At 36.4% G+C, this 25,425-nt stretch overlaps 1 pseudogene; it reads left to right on the plus strand.

The window, feature by feature from the left end:
• The first annotated feature begins 8,020 nt into the window (after nucleotides 1-8,020).
• LOC128576903 (probable ATP-dependent RNA helicase DDX17) overlaps nucleotides 8,021-25,425 on the plus strand; it is a 30,685-nt pseudogene continuing 13,280 nt past the window's right edge.

Consider the following 25,425-nt stretch of genomic DNA (forward strand, 5'->3'; position numbering starts at 1 on the left):
ATCAAACAGAAATGATAAAGGAGAAACAAAAGACACCTCAGAAATTCAAAAATCCCTCAATGATTACTACAAAACACTCTATTCTAAAAAATATGAAAACCTAGAGGAAATGGGCCAATACATGGAAGCACACCATTTTCCTAGACTTAGCCAGAAAGAATTAGAAATTTTGTTTTGTTTTATTTTAAATTTTTATTATTAGATTATAACTGTGTACATTACTGCATTTATGGGGTACAATGTGCTGACTCTATATACAATCTAGAATGTTCACATCAGACTGGTCAACATATCATTCACCTTACTCAATTCTTGTGTTTATACATTTATACTCTACAGTTAACATATTTGACATGTATGCTTGCAATATATACACAGTAGGTGAGGTTCTACCAATCACCCTCCCACCAGCTGTCCCCCCTACCTTTCCCTTGCCCTGCACCTCTATTCTTTCCGGGCTATAATTGTGTTTCATCTGTCTTATGAAAGTGTGTGTGGTTATATATTAAATTCATAATAGTATTGAGTACCTTGGTTATTTTTTTTCCCTTCTTGAGATACTTTAGTAAGGAAAATATGATCCAGCTACATCCATGTGAACACAAAAGAGTTAAAGTCTCCATTTTTTATGCATGCATAATATTTCTATGGTATACATATACCACAGTTAGTTAATCCATTCATGGGAGGATGGGCACTTGGGCTGCTTCCAAGACTTGGCAATTATGAATTGGGCTGCAATAAACATTCTTGTGCAAATGTCTTTGTTGTAGAGTGATTTTTGGACATCTGGATATATGCCTAGTAGAGGCTGCAGGTCTACTTTTAGTTCCCTAAATGTTCTCCAAACTTCTTTTCCAGAAGGGATGTATTAGTTTGCAATCCCATCAGCCGTGCAGAAGTGTTCCCTTCTCTCCATATCCCTGCCAACACCTGTATATTAGGGATATTGTTATGTAGACTATTCCTACTGGAGTTAGATAATATCTCAAAGTGGTTTTGATTTGCATTTCTCTGATGATTAAAGATGAAGAGCATTGTTTTCATGTGTCTGTAGGCCATGTACCTGTCTTCTTCAGAGAAGCTTCTGTTCAAATCTCTTGTCCACAGTGAAATGGGATCACTTCTTTTCTTGTTAATAAGCTTGAGTTCTCTGTGGATTCTGCTTATCAAACCTTTGTCAGAAACATAACCTGCAAATATCCTCTCCCATTGTGAGGGTGCTCTGCTTGCTTTACTTACTGTGTTCCTAGCTGTGCAGAAGCTTTTTAGTTTGATCACATCCTAGTAATGTATTTTTGTTGTTGCTTTAATTTCCAAGGATTGGGTCCTATTCATGAAGTAGTCGCCGAGGCCAATTTATTCAAATGTTTCCCCTGCTCTCTCTCCCAGAATCGTAACAGTTTCATGTCTTATGTTTAAATCTTTTATCCAGTGAGAATCAATTTTTGTTAATGGTGGAAGTTGTGGGTCTAGTGTTTATCTTTTACAAGTTGCCAGCCAATTCACACAGCACTATTTTCAAAATGGGGAATCTTTCTCCCAATTTACATTTTTGATAGGCTTATCAAAGATCAAATGATGATAAGTAGCTGGATTCATCTTTTGGTTCTCTATTCTGTTCCATACATCAACTTCTCTATTTTTTGTGCCAGTACTGTGCTGTTTTGATCACTATAGATTTATAGTATAGCCTGAAGTCTGGTAGTGTGGTTCCTTTTCATTTATTTTTGTTTTTGAGTAATGTCTTGGCTATTTGATATTTTTTCTGATTCCATATAAAAAGAAGTACTATCTTTTCCAAATATTTAAAGTATGACAGTTGTGCTTTAATAGGGATTACATTAAATTTGTATATTTCTTCGGGTCATACGGACATTTTAACAATGTTGATTCTTCCCAGCCATGAGCATGGTATGTTTTTTCCATTTGTTAACATCTTCAGCTATTTATTTTTTCAAAGTTTCATAATTCTCTTTATAGAGATCTTCCATGTCTTTTGTTAGGTAAATTCACAAATATTTCATTTGCTTTGATACTACTGTAACAGGGATAGAGTCCTTGACTTTTTTTTTTCAGGTTGAGTGTTCTTGATGTATATAAAAGCTATTGATTTTTGAGTATTGATTTTGTATCCTGAGACATTGCTGTATTCCTTGATCACTTCTAAGAGTTTTGTAGTTGAGTCTCTGGGGTTTTCCAGGTATAAGATCTTATCACCTGCAAAGAGTGAGAGTTTGATCTCCTCTGACTCTATTTGGATTCCCTTGATCACCTTCTCTTGCCTGATTGTGATAGCTAAGACTTCCATTACAATGGTCAACCTTGACTGGTACCTGATCTGAGTGGAAATGTTTTTAGTTTTACTCCGTTCAATATAATACTGATTGTGATTTTGCTATAGATGGCCTCTATCAGTTTAAGAAATGTCCCTTCCATCCCTATTTTCTTAAGTGTTCTGATCATAAAAGGATGCTGGATATTATCAAAAGCTTTTTTGGCATCAATTGAGAGACTCATATGATCTTTGATTTTATTTTGTTTATGTATTATATTTATAGATATATAGATGTTGAACCAACCTTGAGACCCTGGGATAAAACCATAGTGGTCATGTGTATAATTTGTTAGATGTGTTGTTGGATTCTTTTTGCTAGGATCTTATTGAATATATTTGCATCTATATTCATTAATGATATTGATTTATAATTTTCTTTTCTTATTAAGTCTTTACCTGGTTTGGGGTTCAGGGTGATATTTCCTTCAATTAATGAGATGGGAATTAATCCTTCTTTTTCTATTTTTTGGAAAAGTTACATAACAGTTATTATTTCCTCTCTAAAGTTTTGGCACAATTCTCATGTGAAGCCATCTGGTCCCAAACTTTTCTTTTTTGGCAGACTTCATATAGTTCATGCTATTTCAGTACTTGATACAGGTCTACTCAACATTTCCAATTATTTATGGCTGAGCCTAGGGAGGTGGCATGCTACCAGGTATTGGTCTATTTCCTTCATATTTTTATATTTCTGAGAATAGTTTTTTTCATTAAGGATTTTTTTAAATTTCTGTCTGTTGTTAGTTTGCTTTTGTCATTGCTGATTGAACATATTAGGGATTTTTCTTTTCTGTTTTTTAATTAGCCAAAGGTTTATAAATTTTCTTAAACTTTTCAAAAACCAATTTTGTATTCATTGATCTGTTGAATGATTCTTTTGTTTTCAATTTCATTTAATTCTGCTCTAATTTTAGTTATTTATTTTCTTCTCCTGGATTTGAGGTTGGAATATTCTTCCTTTTCCATTTGCTTGAGATGGCCCGTTAAGTTCTTTACTTCTTCTCTTTCTGTTCTTTTGAGGAAGGTTCGCAAAGCTATAAATTTCTCTCTCATGACTACCTTTGCAGTATCCCACAGGTTCTGATAATTTGAGTCTTCATTACTGTTTTGTTCCAAAAATTTGGTAATTTCCTTCTTAATCTAATCTATGACCCAGCTATCATTCAGAATAAGATTATTTAGTTTCCATGTCTTCCTAGGAGTATGAAGATTCCTGTTGTTATTAAGCTCAACTTTTATTCCATAATGGCCTGAGAAAATACAAGGAATAATTTTTATTCTTTTAAATATACTGAGGTTAGATTTGTGCCCTAATATGTGATCAATTTACAGGAAGCTCATGGGCTGACGAGAAGAATGTTTATTCAGTTTTTTAAGGATGAAATGTTCTGTAGATGTCTGTTAAGTCCATTAGTTCTCAGGTCAGATTTAAGTCTCAAATTTCTTCTCTTAGTTTGTTCTTGGAGGATCTATTCAATGCTGCCAAAGGGGTGTTAAAATCTCTGACTATTATGGTGCTGGAAGATATCAAATCATTTATATCTGTTAGGGTCTCCTTTATAAACTGAGCAACATTCTGGTTGGGGTGCATAAATGTTAATAATTGAAATCTCATGTTGAGTTTTTCCCTTGACAAATATGTGGTGTCCATTCTTATATTTCATTGCATTTGTTGTTTTAAAGCCTATTGTATCCGTGAATAAAATTGCAACCCCTTCTTTTTTTCTGATTTCAGTTTGCCTGAATTATAGATGATCATCCCTTCACCCCAAGTCTATTTTTATCCTTCAAGGTAAGATGAGATTCTTGTATTCAGCAGATATCTGATCTGAGTTTATGTATCCTGTCAGCCAACCTGTGCCTTTCAGAGTACAATTTAAACCATTCACATTGAGATATTGATAAGCCTGGTGGTGTGTTAGGTGTCAAATTTTTTGATTGTCTGGTGGACATTTTTAATCCCTTCACTATGTGTAAGTTGGGTTTTGATCAAAAATTTCTGAGTGAGCTTGCTTTAGTGGTAGAGCATTGTGTTGCTCATTGTGGAGGATGGGTATAATAATGTCCTAGAGAGCTGGTTTAGTTATGGAAAATTTCTTCAACATGTGTATGTCATTAAAGTATTTGATGTCTCCATGACAAATGAAATGAATTTAGCTGGGTACAAGATCCTGGGGTGAAAGTTGTTTTGTTTTAGGACAGTGGTTCTCAACCTTCCTAATGCCATGACCCTTTAATACAGTTACCCATGTTGTGGTGACTCCAACCATAAAATTATTTTCATTGCTACTTCATAACAGTAATTTTGCTACTGTTATGAATCATAATGTAAATATCTGATATTAGGCAACCCCTGTGAAAGGGATGTCCGACCCCCAAAGGGGTCACAACCCATAGGTTGAGAACTGCTATTTTAAGAGATTAAAATTTGCTGACCATACTCTTCTGGTCTGAAAAGTTTCAGCTGAGAGATCTGAAGTCATTCTAATATTATTCCCCTAATGGACTATGATTTTCTTAAATCTGGATGCTTGCAGAATTTTCTCCTTCATATTAACTTTGGCAAAATTAATTACACTGTGTCTAGGTGATGCTTTATTTGAATCGAGTCTTGCTGAGGTTCCGAAACTGTATGCTATGTATAATTTCAGTATTTATTGCCATACTTGGGAAGTTCTCCTCTAATATTACTTGGAGTAGAGCCTCTGTGTCTTTAGAAACATCTGTCTTCTCCTTCAGGAATTCCTATAAGGCAAATATTTGCTCTTTTGGAGTGGTCCCACAACTCTCTCAGGGAGTGATCTGTTTTTACTCTCCAATTCTCTGCATCTTTGAGTGTTTGGGAGCATTCAAGAGCTTTGTCTTCAATATCAGACGTCCTTTCCTCCACCTGCTCCATTTCTTACTGAGGAATTCTACTGTATTTCATATATCTTTAAGGGCTTAAAATTCTTGCCTCAATGTGTCAAAATATTATGAACTTTTGTCTTTGAATTTATTGAATTCTTGGGACAACTTTTTAATTACTCCTTGAATTTCTAATTCCAAATTTACTTCAATTCTATTAATCTTATTCATCATCCAAATTCTGAACTTAATTTCTGACATCTCAGCCATTTGTTTATGAATGGGATCTTACGTTGTGCCTATTTTGTCATTCCTGGGGGAAGTCGATTTACTTTGATTATTCATAATGCCAGAGATTTTCTGTTGATTCCACCCCATGATTATTTTTCACCACGTGGCTAGAAAATCTGGTAAGGTAAAATTGGATTGAGGGCTCCTAGAATTGTACTTAACCTGCCCTTTACCAAAGAGCTAGGACTAGTGACTCTGGTCTTTCCCCAGCAGCTTTACAAAGGTCCTGTTCAGTACTGCAACCTGAGACTCTGGGAACCCGCTTGGTTTGATGGGGTTAGATGTCTCTCTCTTGTATTCATTTATTCTCTGTCATATCCTAGTGAATCAGTGGTTTGGGGCTTAAATCTCAGTTGTGGAGAAATACAAGCAACTAACACATCCTGCCCTCCACAGGCAACAACTAGAATAGGATAATCATACCATCTCACTATAACATAGCCAGGGCACAACCTTGGATGATCCCTGGGTGATAGGCCCAGGTCAAGGATTCCAAACCAATTGTCCCAGTCAGTACAAATGCAGATCAAGTGGGAAAGATCAAAAGGTGTCCAGCAACTAGAGAGCTGAGTTCCATTGGCAGTGCAAGTGTTACTCACTCCATTGCTCTGTGGGGTCAGAAAGGTTCCTCCAGTTAAAGGGTTATTCCAGGGGGGCTGGTGCTTCCTTCCCCACATTGCACCTCTGTCATGCCCAGTCACTGGTAACTCCCTGGGACTGTGGTCCAGACCCATTCAATGAGCAAATGTGCCAGAGATTTGCACCTGCCAGAGTCAAAAGGGAGTCAATGCTTCCTCAGCCAGGCCATGACACTCTGCCACCAGTGGGCAGGGGGAGCTGAAGCCTGATTACCTCTATGCTCAATTGAGACTGGAGAGTGTTTCCCCTGTGTTTGTTCCAAGCCCAAGGTCAACAAAGCAGCAAATGTTTTACCCCTCAGAGACTGGGCCTCTGCCCCAGCAGCACTGATCCTCTGCTACCCCTGCAGGGAGATGTCTGGCTCCCTCTGTAGTCCACTGAATTCGGGAGGTATCTCTCTGAAATTTGATCCCAGTGGGATCACTCTACTATCACTGATGCAGCATGTAAGATGCCTCCACATGGGTTTCTGTACCTCTGTGCTGGTTCCTGAACCTGTACCCACTGCGCAGTTACCCACACCTCTGCCCATCACTGCTTTACGCTTTCGCAGAGGTAGGAAAACACTAGTAGAAAAGTTCTGTAGAATGATCTTCTTACTACTTTCTTCCTGGGGCCTCGATTAGAAAGTTCTCCTGCCCAATTTGAGCCAGGCTAATGCTGTATTCAATCTTCTAGGCTTCCACTGTATGACACCCACCCTCAGCAAAGAAAGGGTGTGAAGAGAAAGAAAAAAGAGGCTATATATATATATATATATGCATAGATAAAAGAAAATTAAACATACCATTGGATCAAATTAAGGGGTGGGAGGACGGAGGAATAAAGAAAGGAAGCAGAAAGGTTACAAACCAAGAAAAAGAGAAAAAACAAAACAAGAAACAAGGTGGGAGTAATATCTTGACTGATGCCAAAGTACTTTACGTGGGAGAGATGGGATGATTAGAAGGGACTATATCAGCTGAGAGAATGCAGTGGCGTGTACCAGGGTGAGAGAATAATTCAAGCTAGAATTATGGAACCAAAACCAAAAAGAAAAAAAAAAAGTTTAAAAGAATGTAGAAGTCCTTGCTCTTTTTGAATGTAAAAAGGGAATATAAGAGAAGATACAACCTTATAACTTAGCAAAAAGCAAAGCACATTGACACAAGATATTAGAAAAGGTAAACAAAACAAAACAGAAAAAAAGAAACAGTAAAATAGCCTGATGTAAGCACTCTCAGCAACCAAAAGAGAAAGGAAAGAAGAGAGAGAAAAAATAATAATAATGTAAGCTAAATTAAAAACAAGAGAAAAAAAAGAAAGAAAAGAGAAAAAAGAACAAAAAGGCATCAGCAATCAAAAAATAAAAAAAAATATATACACATACATATATGATGTAGGGATTTGATTTCTGTATGAGTATATTTATGCTGTAATATACTTCCTGGACACTAGGTGGAGATGTAAATTTGGGGGACAAACAACACAGCTATTAACCCCTCTCTGGTTTCCCAGGCTTAGAGCATTTTGCCAACTTCTTTGTTCTTGGTAGTTGCCTGTCCACTTCAACACTCTGCCCCCACAGATCAGGAATCCACAATTCCCTACAGTTCCTCAGTGACAGGCCTCTGCAATCATCCACATGGGGAGTGGAGATCCCTGGGCTTGTCCCAAGTGAAGAACTGATGCCTGCAGGCAGAATCCAATTCCCCATGACCTAGGTCCCCAGCAAGAGGCCTGTAGGCACTATGGCATGCCATTCTTGACAATGGAGTGTCCTTGATCTGGAACTTTTCTCTATACAGATATTTCTCCCATTGCCAATCCACAGCTAGGCCGCACTAGACAGTACCCCAAACTGGCCCCCAAATACCGCTTGGGCGTGACTACTACTTAAATCCTTTCAGAGCCACCGAGCCTATTATGGGTAAAGGGCCACTTCCCATGGGTGTCCAGCAAAATATCTGCTTGTCCATGCTACTGGGGCCCTTTTCTGCTGTGGGTTTTCCTCTGTCCTGGAACTTTTCCCCTATGGATGCTTCACTGATTGCCACCAGCGTTAGAACCGCTGGATCCAGCAATCCATTCTGGCCACCAAATTCCTCTCGGGAAAGCACCCTCTAGTCTCCCAAAAGGAGTGGCCATACTACTGCAGCCCCACGCAGCTGCCTGTCCACCCCCACTGCTGTCCGGGCGAGGCTGCTAAACTTGCCCAAATGTCATAGTTCTCCATAGCTCCAGTTAAATCCAGTTGTCCACTTCAACACAACACAATCTGATCACCGTTGCATGCCAATATTCCATATTGGAAAAGATCCAGCCCTCTCCCTCTGGTCTTTTGCTCTAGGAAGGCTCAGCTAAGCATCCTTCCAAACTGCCATCATGTTTCCTCCTCCAAGAATTAGAAATTTTGAATAGACCCATATCAAACACTGGAATAGTATCAACTATGTGAAATGTCTCAAAAAAGTAATGTCTAGGACTGGATGGCTTCACATCAGAATTCTACCAAAACTTTAAAGAGGAACTAGTACCTATGTTACATAACATTTTCCAAAACATAGACAAGGAAGGAATACTTCTAAACACTTTCTATAAAGCAAATATCATCCTGATCCCCAATCCTGGAAAGGCCCCATCAAAGGAAGAAAACTATAGACCAATATCATTAATGAATAATGATACCAAAATATTCAATAAGATCCTAGGGTGGCATCTGTAGCTCAAAGGAGCAGGGCACTGGCCCCATATACTTGAGGTGGCAGGTTCAAACTTGGCCCAAAACTGCAAAAATAATAATAAAGAAAGATCCTAGCAAATAGAATTTAACAATATATCAAAAAAACTGTACACCATGATCAAATTGGTTTTATTCAGGGTTACAAGGTTGGTTCAACATACATACATCTGTAAATTTAATACATCACATAAATAAAATAAAAAATAAAGACCATATGATTGTTTCAATTGATGCAGAAAAAGGTTTGATGATACCCAGCACCCTTTCATGATCAAAACACTTAATGGGCTTAGATGGGGTCATTTCTTAAACTGATAGAGGCCATCTGCACCAAACTCACAGCCAATTTCACATTGAATGTAGTAAAATTGAGAGCATTTTCACTCAGATCTGGAACTAGACAAGAATGCTATTTGTCTCCACTGCTATTCAACACAGTAATGGAAGTTTTTCCATTGCTGTCAGGCAAGAGAAGGTGATCAAGGGTATCCAAATGGGGTCAGGGGAGATCCAACTCTCACTCTTCACAAATGATAGGATCTTATACTTTGAAAACCCCAGGAAATCTACTACAATACTTAGAAGTGATCAAGGAATACAGCACCATCTCAGGATATAAAATCAATACTTACAAATCAATAACTTTTATATATACCAACAATAGTCAAGATGAAAATTTAGTCAAGGACTCTATTCTTTTATAGTCGTGCCAAAGAAGATGAAATATCTGGAAAGTTACCTAACAAAGAACCTGAAAGATTTCTATGAAGAGAATTATGAAACTCTGAGAAAAGAAATAGCTAAAGATATTAACAAATGGAAAAATGCACCATGCTCATGGATGAGAAGAAACATTTTAAGAATGTCCATACTACCCAAAGTAATCTAGATATTTAAAGTACCTATTAAAATATCATTATCATACATTAAAGATGTGGAAAACATAGTATTGCATTTTATGTGGAATCAGTAAAAACCTGAAAGAGCCAATAAATTACTCAGAAATAAAAACAGATCCTGAGATATCACATTACCAGACTTTAGGCTATACTATAAGTCTACAGTGATCAAAACAACATGATACTGGCCCCCAAATAGAGAGGTAGATATATGGAACAGAACAGATAATCAAGAGATGAACCAAGCTACTTATTGCGATTTGATCTTTGATAAGCCTATCAAAAGAATCCACTGGGGGAAAGACTCCCTATATAACAAATGGTGCTAGATGAACTGGTTGGCAATTTGTAGAAGACTGAAACTGGACACACACCTTTCACCATTAACAAAAATTGATTATCACTAGATAAAAGATTTAAACTTAAGATACAGAACTATAAAAATACTAGAAGAGAATGCAGGGAAAACACATGAAGAAATTGACCCAGGAGAATATTTTATGATGATCCACCACCAGCAATTGAAGCAACACCAAAAGTACATTACTGGGATCTGATCACAATAACAATCTGCACAGCCAAAAGCACAGTAAGGAAAGCAAACAGATAGCATTCAGAACGGGAAAAGATATTTGCAGGTTATGATTCTGACAAAGGTCTGATAACTAGGAATCTAAGAGAACTGAAACTAATCAATAAAAAAGAACAAATAAACTCATTTCTTTGTGCGCAAGTGACTTGAACAGAAGCTTCTTGGAAGAAAACAGGTGCATGGCCTACAGACACATGAAAAAAATGATCATCATCAGAGAAATGCAAAGCAAAACCACTTTGAGATATCATCTAACTCCAGTAAGATTATCCCATATAACAAAATTCCAAAACTACAGATGTTGGTGTAGATATGGAGAAAAGTGAACACTCCTACACTGCTGGTGGAAATGCAAGCTAATACAGACTTTTTGGAAGGAAGTTTGTAGAATAATCAAGGAACTAAATTAGACCTACCGTTCGATTCTGCAATTCTCATACTAGCTATATACCCAGATGATCTAAAATCATTTTACAACAAAGACATTTGCACCATAAATTTTATTGCAGCCTGATTCATAATTGCCAAGTCATGAGAGCAGTTGAAGTGCCCATAGACACATGAATGGATTAATAAATTGTAGTATATGTCTACCATAGAATAGTATGCTGCCATAAAAATATGGAGACTTTACATCTTTTATGTTCACCTGTATGGAGATAGAACATATTCTTCATAATAAAGTATCTCAAGAACAGAAGAAAAAGGCCAGGAGGAGCAAGATGGCTGACTGGAAGCAGCCTCCGAGAGAAGCTCCTGTCCAGAAAGAAGGATAATGTCCAGAAAATATCCAATTGAGCTGAAGACAGGGAGCCCAGCCAAGAGAGATGAGAGATAACTACACGTCACCCCTTCTGAGGCAAGCTGCAATTCCAAGACAACAATCATCAGGTACAAAACTCAACCGAAAGGAAAAGTGCCTGACTCCTCCCCCAAGAAAGCTGTGGGTTCTTTTTTTTCCTTTTCCTTTCACTCTTCGTTTGCTCCTGTGGGTTTTCTACAGGCAAGTAGTGAACTGAGGATCTCTTCTCTTAACTCACAGCTGAGAGCAGTAGGAAGTGGGGACTACTTCCTCCAGAGGGACCATGTGGTGACTCTGAACATTATCTTACCAGGCAGAAAAATTGAATTAACATTTTCCCTGCCATTCTGAACTTCCAGTCCACCCCTCCCCCCTCACCGGATAAACCCGATCTCTAACCACTGAAAAGACTGAGGGAGGAGGCTCGTGAGCAGCACCCCCCATCCCATCCTGCCTGACTGAGTGCCCTGCCCCACACCTTCCCTGTCTCCAAGCCGCGCTGTGGGCTCTGAGCCCTGCCCCTGGTGCCCTCCTTGCCTCAACACCACACCCACATGACCAGAGACTGCTGAGGCCGAGTGCCATGACCCACCCATCTGGAGACCACTGAGGCCATGCACCATGGCCTGAAGCCACACCCCACACCTGCCCTGATTCCGCACCAGGGCCCCGCCTGACCAGAATCGCCAGTGGAGTAGTGTTCTCCTTTCTGAAGTCAACAAGTGGTGGACACTGGCTGAATCACGTGCAGTGTAACCTGCCCTGCTGCCAGATCCCTGTGCAGCAGGCTCCTGGAGCTGCTCCTACAGCCAGAATTCTCTGGCTTTGACAATGGCAGAGGAGCTGTGCAGGGGCACTTTCCACAAAGATCTAGCAATAATAGACTGGTCACATTGGGGTCCAATCTTGAAGAAACACCCCCCAAAAAAAACTCTGTGCACTGCCAGAGGAAACCAGAACTCACCCTATAGGGATACTGGTGCTGCAGAGCAGCAGGGGCAAAGGTATGGTGGCTGAGGGGGATAAGCACTTGCTGGCCTGGTACCCCCAGGAATAGACTGAGACCAAGTGGAACACTCACCAGTGGCTATTGAACACCAGAGGCAGGCAGGCTTCAGCTCCTCCAGCTGGCTGGTAGCCAAGGGCAGCTGCCAGGCTTTGGAGGCATTGACCTTCCTTTGATTCTGACAGGTGCTAAGCACTGGCACATCGCATTATTGGAAGCAAAAGGACTGCATCCCTGCACGGTCACCAGTGACTGGACGTGAAAAAGAAAAAAAGTGGAGAAAGAGACTGAGCCCCCTGGTTCTACTGTGATACCATGCGGGCCTTTCTGACACAGTAGAGCACCATAAAAAGCCAAATCTAAGCAGCCAGTAGACCTCTACTATCTGGCTGTTAGAGATCTTTCAAACTCTCCCACATGAGAGTTTGTACTGACTGGGTCAATTGGCTCAGAACCCCCAACCTGGGACAATCACCCAAGGACCCTCTAGGATGATACCAAGGTTGTGTAGTAACAGGAAGGGTTGAATTTCCCATTCCAGTTGTTTTCCTCCAGTTGGGAGGTAGGTTTTCTTAATTGCTTGTATTTCTTCCCAGCTAAGACTTCACCAGAGTCACTGATCAACCATGATTGGAAAAGAAATAGTTGAATACAAGACTGAGCCACCTAACCCCACTACACTAAGCAGGTTTCCTCAGTCTCAGACTGCAATACTGTACAGGTCCTTTGCAAAGCTAAAGGGGAAAAAGCAGCAGCAGTCATCAGTCCCAGATCCATAACAAAGGGCTGGTTAACCACAACTCCAGGAAACATCAATCCAATCTCACCTAACCAGACCACCTAGCCAAAAGTGAAAAACAGTCATGAGGTGGAATCAGCAGAAAAACTCTGGCAACATGAACAATCAGAGTAGATCAACTTCCCAAGAAACAACAAAGCAGACATAGCACAAGATCCCATTCACAAACAAATGCCTGAGATGTCAGAAATCGAGTTCAGAGTATGGATAGCAAATAAGATCAACAAAATGGAGAAAATGATGAAATTAGAATTTAAAACAGAAATTCAAAAGATGTCTCAAGAATTGAACAAATTTAGAGACAAAATGACCAAAGATTTTGATACACTAAAGCAAGAATTTGCAGCCCTCAAAGATCTAAAAAATATAGTAGAAAACCTCAGTAACAGAATGGAGCAGGCAGAAGAAAGAATCTCCGATATTGAAGACAAAGCTTTTGAATGCTCCCAAACACTCAAAGAGGAAAAAAAGTGGAGAACAAAAATGGATCATTCTCTCAGAGAGCTCTGGGATAATTTGAAGAGGTCTAATATTCGCCTTATAGGAATACCTGAAAGTGACGAGGTTGCTGCAAAGCATATAGATGCTTTGCTTCATGAAATAATTAAAGATAATTTTCCAGACATGCCCAGAGATTCTGAAACTCAGATAGCAGGCAGTTTTAGAACACCAGCAAGACTCAACCAAAATAAAAATTCTCATAGACATATTATAATGAATTTCACTAAGTTAATATGAAGGAGAAAATTCTGAAAGCTGTAAGACGTAAGAAAATGATTAGATACAAGGGGAAGAACATTAGAATGACTGCAGATCTCTCCCCTGAAACCTTTCAAGCTAGAAGAGGGTGGTCATCAAACTTTAATCTCCACAAATAAAATAATTTTCAACCCAGGATCCTGTATCCAGCTAAACTGAGTTTCATCTATGATGGAGAAATTAAATACTTTAATGACATTCACATATTGAACAAATTTGCTATAACTAAACCAGCTATTCTCCATAATGAACAACACAATCTTCCACCACCAAAGTAAAATCACTCAGAAACTTTTGATCAAATTCTAACTTGCATAGTGGCAAAAGGATTAAAAATGTCCACTGGACTTTCAAAAACTAGATACCCAAATCTCTGTCTGGTTTATCATTACTCTCAATTAATGCGAATGGCTTAAATTGCCCTCTCAAGAGACACAGATTGGCTGAGTGGATAAAAAAAAAAAAAAAAAAAAAAAAAAAAAAACTCAGGCCAGACATCTGCTGCATTCAAGAATTTCACTTTACCTTAAAAGTTAAACATAGACTCAGGGTGAAGGGATGGTCATCTATAATTCACGCAAATGGAAATCAGAAAAAAACAGGCATTGCAATTTTATTCACAGATACAATATGCTTTAAACAAATCAAAGTAAGAAAAGACAATGATGGTCATTTCTTATTTGTTAAGGGCAACACTCAACATGATGATATTTCAATTATCGACATTTATGCACCTAACCAGAATGTGTCTCAATTTATAAGATTAACTCTAACTGACATTAGCAACTTGATTTCCCCCATTACCATACTTGTTGGAGAATTTAACACTCCTCTGGCAGTGTTGGATAGATTCTCAAAAAAGAAGCTAGGCAAAGAAATTTTAGAATTAAACTTAACCATTCAACCTTCACATCTAATAGACATCTACAGAACATTTCATCCTAATAAAACTGAATACACATTCTTCTCATCAGCCTATGGAACATCCTCCAAAATTGATCACATCTTAGCTCACAAAATAAACCTCAGCAAATTTAAAAGACTAGAAATCATTCCTTGTATTTTCTTGGACCACCATGGAATAAAAGTTAAACTCAGTAACAACAGGAATCTCCACACGCATACAAAAACATGGAAACTAAATAACCTCATGTTGAATGATAGCTGGGTCATTGATGAGATTAAGAAGGAAATTACCAAATTTTTGGAGAAAAACAATAATGAAGAAATGAACTATCAGAACCTTCGGGACACAGCAAAGGCAGTCCTAAGAGGACAATTTATAACATTGAAAGCTTCCTAAAGAGAACGAAAAGAGATGAAGTCAATAACTTAATGGGTCATCTCAAACAACTGGAAAAGGAAGAATGTTCCAACCCTAAACCCAGCAGGAGAAAATAAAAAACTAAAATTAGATCAGAACTTAATGAAATTGAAAACAAAAGAATCATACAACAGATTAACCAATCAAAAAGTTGGTTTTTAGCCGGGCGTTGTGGTGGGCACCTGTAGTCCCAGCTACTTGGGAGGCTGAGGCAAGGGAATCACTTAAGCCCAGGAGTTGGAGGTTGCTGTGAGCTGTGTGAGGCCACAGCACTCTACTGAGGGCCATAAAGTGAGACTTTGTCTCTACAAAAAAAAAAAAAAAAAGTTGGTTTTTTGAAAAGGTCAATAAAATAGATAAACCTTTGTCTAACCTAACCAGAAATAGAAGAGTAAAATCCCTAATTTCATCAGTTAGAAATGATAAAGACCAAATAACAACGGACTGCTCAGAAATTCAGCAAATCCTTAATGAATACTACATAAAACACTACTCTCAGAAATATGAAAATCTGAAGGAAATAGATCAATACTTGGAAACATGTCACCCACCAAGACTTAGCCAAAAAGATGTGGAAATGTTGAACAAGCCTATAACAAGCTCTGAAATAGCATGTAGTATAAGAAACCTCCCTAAAAAGAAAAGCCCAGGACCAGATGGCTTCACATCAGAATTCTACCAAACCTTTAAAGAGAAACTAGTACTTATATTACTTAATCTTTTCCAAAACGTAGAAAAAGAAGGAATACTTCCCAACTCATTCTGTGAAGCAAATATCACCCTGATACCCAAACCAGGAAAAGACCCAACAAGAAAAGAAAATTATAGACCAATATCTCTAATGAATATTAATGCAAAAATATTCAGTAAGATCTTAGCAAACAGAATCCAACAGCACATCGAATAAATTATACATCATGACCAGGTGCATTTCATCCCAGTGTCCCAAGGATGGTTCAATATACATAAATCCATAATTATAATACATCACATAAACAAATTAAAAAGCACAGACCATATGATTATCTCAATTGATGGAGAAAAAGCTTTTGACAATATCCAGCATCCTTTCTTGATCAGAATGCTTAAGAACATAGGTATAGAAGGAACAATTTTTAAACTGATAGAGGCCATATACAGTAAACCCACAGCCAATATCATAATGAATGAAGTAAAATTGAAATAATTTCCACTCACATTAGGAACCAGGCAAGGATGCCCACTGTCTCCACTGCTTTTTAACAGTGTAATGGAAATCTTAGTCACTGCAATCAGGCAAGAGAAGGCAATCGAGGGATCCAAATAGGACTAGAGGAGATCAAACTGTCACCCTTCACAGAGGATATGATTATATATCTGGAAACTCCCAGGGATTCAACTACAGAACTCTGAGAAGTGATGAAGGAATATCTTAACATCTCTGGATACAAAATTAACACTCATAAATCTGTAGCCTTTATATACACCAACAATAGTCAAGAGGAGAAAATAATCAAGGATTCTATTCCCTTTACAATAGTGCCAAAGAAGATGAAATATCTGGGAGTGTATCTAACTAAGGAAGTGAAAGTTCTCTATAAAGAGAACAATGAAACTCTGAGAAAATAAATTGCTGAAGATGTTAACAAATGGAAAAATATACCATGCTCATTGCTGGGAAGAATCAACATTGCTAAAATGTCTATACTATCTAAAGCAATTACAGATTTAACATGATCCCTATTAAAGCACCTCTCTCATATTTTAAAGACCTGGAAAAATTAGTACTTTTATATGGAAACAGAAAAAACCTTGAATAGCCAAGACATTACTCAGAAATAAAAACAAATCGGGAGGAGGAATCACTCTTCCAGACTTCAGACTATATTATCAATCTATAGTGATCAAAACAACATGGTACTGGCACAAAAATAGAGAGGTAGATGTATGGAACAGAATTGAAGACCAAGAGGTGAACCCAGATACTTATCGTTATTTGATTTTCAATAAACCTATTAAAAATATAAATTGGGAGAAAGATTCCCTATTCAATAAATGGTGCTGGATGAATTGGCTGGCAAATTTTAGAAGACTGAAACTGGAACCACACCTTTCTCCAACAAAAATTGAGTCTCACTGGTTAAAGGACCTGAACTTAAGGCATGAAACTATAAATATTCTTAGAGAGAGTACAGGGGAAACTCTTGAGAAAATTGGCCTGGGAGTATATTTCATGAGAAAGACACCCTGGGCAATTGAAGCAACATCAAAAATTCATTATTGGGATATGATCAAATTAAAAAGCTTTTGCACTGCCAAGAACACACTAAGTAAAGCAAATAGACAGCCTTCAGAATGGGAGAGGTTTTTGCAAGTTACACTACCAACGAAGGTCTAATAACCAGAATCCACAGAGAACTCAAACTTATTACTAAGCAAAAAGCAAGTGATCCCATTTCATTGTGGGCAAGAGACATGAACAGAAGCTTCTCTGAAGAAGACAGGCGCATGGCCTACAGACCCAGGAAAAAATGCTCATCATCTTTAATCATCAGAGCAATGCAAACCAAAACTATTCTGAGATACCATCTAACTCCAGTAAGAGTAGCCCACATCACAAAATCCCAAAACAACAGATGTTGGCGTGGATATGGAGAAAAGGGAACACTTCTTCATTGCTGGTGGGAATGCAAGCTAGTACGTTCCTTTTGGAAGGATGGAGAACACTCATAGATCTAAATGTAGACCTGCCATTTGATCCTGCAATTCCTCTTCTAGGTGTATATCCAAAGGACCAAAAATAATTTGTCAATAAAGATATTTGCACCAGATTGTTCATTGCAGCACAATTCATAATTGCCAAGTCATGGAAGAAGCCCAAGTGCCCATCAACCCATGAATGGATTAATAAATTGTGGTATATGTATACCATGGAATATTATACAGCATTAAAAAATGGTGACTTTACCTCTTTTATGTTCACATGGATGGAGCTGGAAAATATTCTTCTCAGTAATGTATCTCAGGAATGGATAAAAAAGTATCTAATGTACTCAGTACTACTGTGAAACCAATTTATAATAACTCACACTTGCATATGAAAAATGAAACACAACTTTAGCCTAGGATGAAGGAGGAAAGGGGAGGGAGAGGAATTGGGGGGGGAGGGATAGTATTAAATTTTAGGGGGACCACAATTATAGAGCACATTCTAAGTACAAGTTGGTTCTATCATGTGTAGAACACAAATGTCCTAATGCTATCATCGGGTATATGAGGTGAAAGCAATACTGATTAGTATGATGTAAGCACTCCAATTTGTACAAATAATAAACACACTGAAATTGGCATAAATGTATTTATGATCTATGTGCAAAAGACTTAATAAAAAATAAAAATAAATGAATAAAAGAACAGAATAAAAAGTATCCATTTAGTCATTACTATTATGAAACCAATAAATAATCATCTACTCATTCATACAAATGATAAAATAAAACTATATTCCAGAAAGAAGTTGGGAAGAGGAGGGAGAGAGAACGGGAGTGGAGAGGGGGGAAGGTGATGATGGAATATATTTGATGGGACCTCACCTAAGTGCACAAGGCAATGGTACATTTCAAAACTAGTAAGAGTAGAGTATAAATGTCTTTCCACAACAAATATGTTGGTGAGGTGATGGTTATGTTAACCAGTTTGATGTAAGCATTCCACATTGTTTATCAAATTACCACATTGTATTCCATAAATGCATTAATGTACACAGTTATGATTTAATATAAAAAGAGAGAGAAGCTGAATATACCAGAACTCAAATTCAAACTTTTTAGTGTAGCGTTACTAGAGATTTGGAAGGAATATAATTCATAGAATAAAGCAATTATCCTTAGATACACTCTGATATTATTTCTGTAATGTAACATATGGCAAGAAAAGAATGAATGCAGATGCATGAACATTGGAAGATTTAATAGTATAGAGTTAAAAAGGGGTTCCTGTTTGATGACTTCAACTTACCTCTCTGAATTAAAATGAAGACCCTGTGATCAGTATACCCACTGAGGAGATAATAATATGAGCCATCAATGCAAACTAAAATACAGAAACTATAAAATGAAGTATGTGCTTCTGCACAGTGCTAATACAAGGAAGAAATTTTTTTTAGGAAAATGCGAGAAAAAGTGTTATAAACATACCAAGGTGGGGGGAAGACCAGTGAGAATTAGTTTGGTAAAGAGAACAAGGTAATTTAAGAAAAAAATATGGGTAGAATTGTATATTTATTAAAATTTTGGAAGATAATACTGAAAAGGTAAGATTAAAAGTTGTTTTGAGTTTTTAATGAGGTTTAAAGTATTTTTACTTTATTCTCTAAATACATGGGAATAGTTAAAAGTCACCTAATTGAAAGTGTACAAAATGAATTAGTCAAGGGAAGGCAGAAAATCAAAAAGCTAATCAACAGTTTGTTGTAATAATACTAGTCAAAGTTGAAGAGGGCCTGAATTGGAGCAGGAGTGATAGAAATGGAGAAGAAAGGACAGATATGACAGATGCTACCAAAGATGCATCATTAGAACTTGATGACTAATTGGGTATTTTCTAATAGTACATCTTTTCTCAGACTATAAAGTTTAGCGTTAAGGGAAAAAATGAAGTCATATAACTAATAATAATATTTTATCCCTCACTATGTCTAACCATTTTTGCTAGTGCACAACTTCTAGATCTTTTCAAAACAACCCTATCCAACACACACACATATATTTTTGAGGTACCTAGCGGATATTTCTAATGTGTTCAAAGGATTCGTGTATAATGGCAACAAACAGTTTTTCTATGGAAATATTTGCTAATGACTGAAGAATGAATGCCTTGTGAAATCATGTTAATATTATTTTCTTTTTCATTTAGTGTTCATATAAATGATGACGCCTACTAGACCTTATATGGTTTATTTTTCCCCTAGAGTCATAGGTATTTGTTGATACGTTCATAATTTTTATATGGAATAACATTGCTGTGATCTCTGTATCTCTCAGTGCATTTAAGTAATGAACTGTGCTGTAGTGTTTTATATTAAAATGCTTTAGAGAGTTAGAGATACTATTTTTCAAATATATAGTCTCTCTCCCAAGGCCTCAGCCATAAGAAAAAAATATGAAGAGCATATTTTGTGTGCATATATTGTGGACATAATACTGTGTTGCAACACTGCTACTAAGATTAACACAATGCTAGGCTTATATCAGTACACTCATGTTAACTTAGGTATCAGTGCATTTGTTATGATCACCATTTCAAGAAATTAGAAGGAATAGTATAGTTTGAACATAGTTCTTCAAACAGTATTATATGGGCAAATGCTAGATTAGGCAGTTGTGTGAAGTATCTCCTTGATTCCTTGAAGAATTAGTTTACTAACTCTGCAGACATATGCTTTTTCCTTTATTTCCTTACATTCTAATTTTGCCACATTTAGAACATACGACAAAGCTTGAAACTCTGATTCTTTTTAGAATGTGAATTTCCTCATTAACTTTGCTTGGGCCAATACTAAATAATTTGGTTTAGTGGTATTAACTTTCAATTCAAATATCTCTCTATTGAGGCAGGAGCACTTACTCCTGTAAATTCACAAGTCCTATTCATTTCCTACATTGGCCCTTCTTCCTAACAAGCAATGTCCTGAAAGGGAACAGGGTCCAAGAGACATCTTGAGATGATTTTATGTGTGTCACTACTTTCAGCATTTAATCTCATTCTTTTTTTTTTTTTTTTGCCTCTCTATAGCTGTAAAATTATCAAAGAGACTCATTCCATATTGAGCCCTTCCTCAGTTGTGTAGGCTTGCAAGTTTCCCTGGCTTTTTCCTAACTGCTGGTGTTTTCATGTTCTAAAGTATGGCACTAGAACTGATGACGTATAAATCTTTTACTTTTTAATTTTAAACATTTTATTTGGAGTATACTGGAGAAAATAAGGCAAACATGAAAGTGCAATGAAAATTAAAATATGAGAATGTTTTGGCTAAATTCCCAGGGAACTTGAGATTGACCTACTGTTAATAGCATCTAAGGAATGGTATGCCTTCAGGTTGTAGCACATATCAGATCTAATCTTTCTCTCCTGATTCCCAGTTATGATTAATTGACAAAACTAAGAGAAAATCAGCAAATTTAGCAATTTTTTCCCCAATGATCTTTTGTTACAATTTTTTTTTCTGTCTAACTGGCATTAAAATCAGGGTAAAAATGTCAAGAGACTTATGAAAGTCAGTCTAAAGGTCCAAAGACTAGATCAAAACTGCTTGTAATACTTTGAGATTTATTCTTTTTGTGGCACAGTTTCTTCACCTAGAGAGAACAGATACTAATTTTAATCCTATGTACTTCATAGAATGATGCTTTTCAAATGAAAAGGTATGCAAAAGATGTATAAATTGTTAAGTGCCATATAAATTTAAGGGATTATCATTCTCATTGTGATAAAAAAAAAAAAAAAAAGATACAACGGCCTGTTCTGAGATTACAAATGGTTTCAGCAAAGTGAGCAAGAAGGCTAAATTTGGATATAATTTCCTTCCGCTTTCCATTTTGTTTTCCTATACTTCTATTCTCCCTCCACTTGAAGCCCAATTACAAATGTATGCATCCTAATTTTTTAAGACTATATGCATAACTCCAGAGAAATAATATTTGACCATCTCTATATAACATAGTAATTATGAGGGTGAGGCTGGATTGACAGACTGCTAAGATTTGAATCCTAGCTCTGCCATTTACTAGCTGAAGGATCTTGGACAAGTTAATTACCTTTTCTGTGCTTTAGTTTATTTATATAATTGTAATAATAATAGTACCTTCAGTAAGATTGTTGAGAAAGTTGATAAAGACTTGAAGGATCTGCTACATAGGTGTTCAATAAATGTTAGTTCTTATATTTTCCGACTGGTTGATACAAATTAGTAAAGTATTTACAAATGTCTTTGTACGTTAATAGATAACACTGGGAGATTGAGTTAGAATAATTTCTGGCACAGGATAAGCAGTCAAAGGAAAAGTTGCTAAATAAATGAATTGAAAAAGCTTTAAAAATATACTAAAACATATTTATAAAGTTAGAATTCTGAGCACTATGATTAGGTGAAAGAGGAAGTACTTTGGTCAGGGATGTTTTCATTAGTTTACAAATCATCACATAGGCCATTTCATAATTTAATATTTTATAATATTAATTTTCATATCCCAATAATCATGGAAGAAGTAGAAAAGTAATCTACAGAGGAATTATTCATCTCTGTGCCCATATACCAATCTGTCTGAATATGTTGAGATTCCAGAGGCTGAGGGCATTTGTTTATTTTCAAGTGGTTTACAAGTATAATTATAAAGGTTCTGAAACAAGCAATAGTTAAGAATGGTATTTCTGCATAGTATTCTGTGGTATACATATACCATAATTTATTATTCAGCATTAAAAAATGGAGACTTTACCTCTTTTATATTTACATGGATGGAGCTGGAAAATATTATTCTTAGTAAAGTATCTCAGGAATGGAAAAAATAGATATACAATGTACTCAGTACTACCATGAAACCAATTTATAATCACTCACACTTTCATATGAAAGATGAATTATGGGTGGTGCCTGTGGCTCAAAGGAGTAGGGCACTGGTCACATATGCCAGAGGTAGTGGGTTCAAACCTAGCCCCGGCCAAAAACTGCAAAAAAAAAGAAAAGAAAAGATGAATCACAACTATAGCCTAGGATGAAGGAGGGAGTGGGAGGGGGAAGGAAATAAAAGGGGGTGGGTCCATAGATGGAAGGTTAATAGGGGGACCACACCTATGGAGCATATTGCAAGTACAAGTTGGATCTATCAGGTGTAGAACACAAATGTCCTAATGCTGTAATTGAGTAAATGAGGTGAAGGCTATGTTAATTAGTAGGATTTAAGCACTCCAATTTGTACAAATAATAAACACATTGAATCCCATAATGGCATAAATATATTCATGATCTATGTATAAATGACTTAATAAAAAACAATAAAAAAATTTAGACAGAAAAAATGGTATTTCTCATAGACTGTGTCAGAATCATCTTGAGCACATAAAAAAATCAACACATTGTGCCCCACATATGCATAAATATATTCATGATCTATGTGTATTTGACTTAATAAAAAAAATTCAGATACTCAGATCTATTTACAGAGATTTGAATTTGTCTGTCCAGAATGGGGCCCATGAATCTATGTTTATAAATAAAGTATAGGAGGTTTGAGGTACAGAATATTTTTTCCACCAGATATGACAATCTGGACCTAATGTCTTCTACTGATGAGTTTTGCATAATCATCTTAAGAAGTATATTGCTGTGCTGTCCAATTGCATTTACAAAATTATATATCGACCATTGAGGAAAGCACAAGTTATATTGTTTATAAATTTGATTATTTTCAAATTACTTAATGAGCTATGGTTTCAGGACAGCCAAAATTAATTGCATCTGTAAATTAAAAGAAGAAACTTACAGCTTCTAACAACAAAACCCCCATTTTTGAACAAGTACGACATAAGATTTTGATTCAGCTGGCAAACGAACACATTTGAGAAATACTGTCATTGAAAGATAGAATATATGGACCTTCATTAGGTTCTCCTCTCACCTTCCTTTTTCCTGTATGTAAATTCTGTAAATATATAAAAATATGCATTTTTAATTCAGTCAAGGGTATTTTAAGGTCTATGAATAAAATCTCACTCCCTATACACTCCCAGGCTTTCCACAGAGAACTATGCAGACCTTTACAAAAATGGTTAATCTGTTAAATTACCCCACCTATGCATACTGCCAATAATCCTGTTCTTAAATACCATGACTGCAGTTGTGAAAGAACCCTTTCCACTGAGCTGTGGCACAATTGGCCTGGATCAAGAAGCAGGAAAAAAAAGTGATTTGAGCACAGGACGATTTTAGGGAATGGTCTATACTGTTCATATGTTACAACAATAAAGTAAAAGCTGTACACTATGCATAAAATGGAAGGGAGCAGGCACATTTAAAGAAGATGAGCATTAATACAAAGTAGCAATACATACAAAAAAATTGCCTAACTGAATAAATGATATCTAAATTCTTAGATTCAATTTAATTTATATTTTTATTTTCTTAATGTAACTGTATTTAAAATATTTTTTGGATGGTATTGGATCACTGAAATTGTAAACAAGTAATCACATCAGATTTCAAATCCTTCCTAGAAGTCATTTCTTTAAAGACATACAAAAATACACTAAAGCATAGTTATAGGGATTTTTGGCTTTTTGTTTGTTGAGGAAGCTGACGAAAAGCTCAGCAGGTGAAACAGAAGTTGAGAAAAGGATGTTTTTTAGCTTACTACATTTCCAATTTTCCGTCTAAGAGGTATAAATGTGAATTATGTCTATCGAGCATTTCAAATTTGAAGATATAATGGATGCAAGAATTATAAGTGGAAAGCAATCTATCAAAAGATAATTTGTGTTACCCTAGTATTGTTTGAACAAGGTATCTGTCCTTAAAAAATATTTGAAACAAAATATAACATGTTTGATAGGGCAGAGAAGGACACTGAGAAAACCATGTTTTCTTGTCTAGCTCAATTTCTCATCTGTTCAATCAATGTTTTCTGTTCAGTGGGTATGGGTTCACAGTGTGTTGTCCACCATGTCATTATTGCATTTCATATGACCATTTCTGTTTCTCAAAGTATGGCTTGCATATAATATTATTCCTGGATGGCTTTGGCACTAATCTTTATTTGTAATTTATGATAAAAATAATTCCTTGTTAGAATATGGTAGCTGTCATTTCTCAAATATATATAAACAGATTATTTATCCTCAAAGCACAGCCCTAGATTCTCCAACAGTAAAGTGATAATGCTTTATTATAGCTATAAAGTGCTTTATAACTTAGAAAGGAACTTAATATGCATTACCTCTCTTAATTTTTATAACAATTGTACAAAATACAAAGGATAGATATTACTATTCCATTTTAATATTAAATATTAAGATACCAGGATTATCAATATTTTTATTTGTCCCAATACATATACCGATAATTACCACAACTCTGAATATAACTCTGGTTTTCTAGATCACTGATATCTCCCTATCTATGTTATGCCAAAGAAAGAAGGTATACTTATTATCCTCCTTATTCGATATGATTTCTTTAAAATGTAGAGAAATCATGGATTAACTTTACATTTAATTAAATTTGCTTTTTGGAAACTTAGAGGCCTCAAATCAACTGAAAGATTATTTAACCAAAGGTTTATTATGCTTGTTCTTCTAATTCATAATGACTGAAGATATGGAAGCTAATAGTATTAAAGTAAATGTGGGTAACCCCTTAATTTATTCTCATAACAA

This window comes from Nycticebus coucang, chromosome X (assembly GCF_027406575.1).
Source record: "Nycticebus coucang isolate mNycCou1 chromosome X, mNycCou1.pri, whole genome shotgun sequence".
NCBI lineage: Eukaryota > Metazoa > Chordata > Mammalia > Primates > Lorisidae > Nycticebus > Nycticebus coucang.